We start from the raw sequence: 722 nt of genomic DNA, 5'->3' as shown, positions 1-722 counted from the left end.
GTTTTGGGTTTATTTTTATGGACAAAGAAAAAACTGGTAGTAGCCCTGCCAGCATATCTATTTTCAAAAATGTTCTCCTTCTGTATAAACATAACTACATGTCTCATGGCCCTACTGTAAAATTCCTTTGCGCTCTTTTTTCGTGACCTCCTGCCATTATATCACGCTCTTTGTATTGGTGACCAGTGGCCTATGCCACACCCAGTAGTAGTATGTCATCTACATACACTGGCCCTTTGTACTCCTAATATTATTGTTCCTTAAGAACCAGTTGCCTGTGAGGGGAGCCCCTAATGGTTTTCTTTAACTGCCCATGTTTTCAAGATATTTTACTGGGGAGATTGGTATTCCACCCAAAGGTGGCTTTGGAGGAGATTGGTATTCTACCCAAAGGTGGCTTCGGAGGAGATAGGTATTCCACCCAAAGGTGGCTTCGGAGGAGATTGGTATTCCACCCAAAGGTGGCTTCGGAGGAGATTGGTATTCCACCCAAAGGTGGCTTCGGAGGAGATAGGTATTCCACCCAAAGGTAGCTTCGGACGAGATTGGTATTCCACCCAAAGGTGGTTTCAGGGGAGATAGGTATTCTACCCAAAGGTGGCTTCGGAGGAGATTGGTATTCCACCCAAAGGTGGCTTCGGAGGAGATAGGTATTCCACCCAAAGGTGGCTTCGGAGGAGATTGGTATTCCACCCGAAGGTGGCTTCAGAGGAGATTGTTAT

This window comes from Rana temporaria, chromosome 8 (genome assembly GCF_905171775.1).
Source record: "Rana temporaria chromosome 8, aRanTem1.1, whole genome shotgun sequence".
Classification (NCBI taxonomy): domain Eukaryota; kingdom Metazoa; phylum Chordata; class Amphibia; order Anura; family Ranidae; genus Rana; species Rana temporaria.
The sequence above is the reverse complement of the archived record's forward strand: the minus strand, read 5'-3'. Positions refer to the sequence as shown.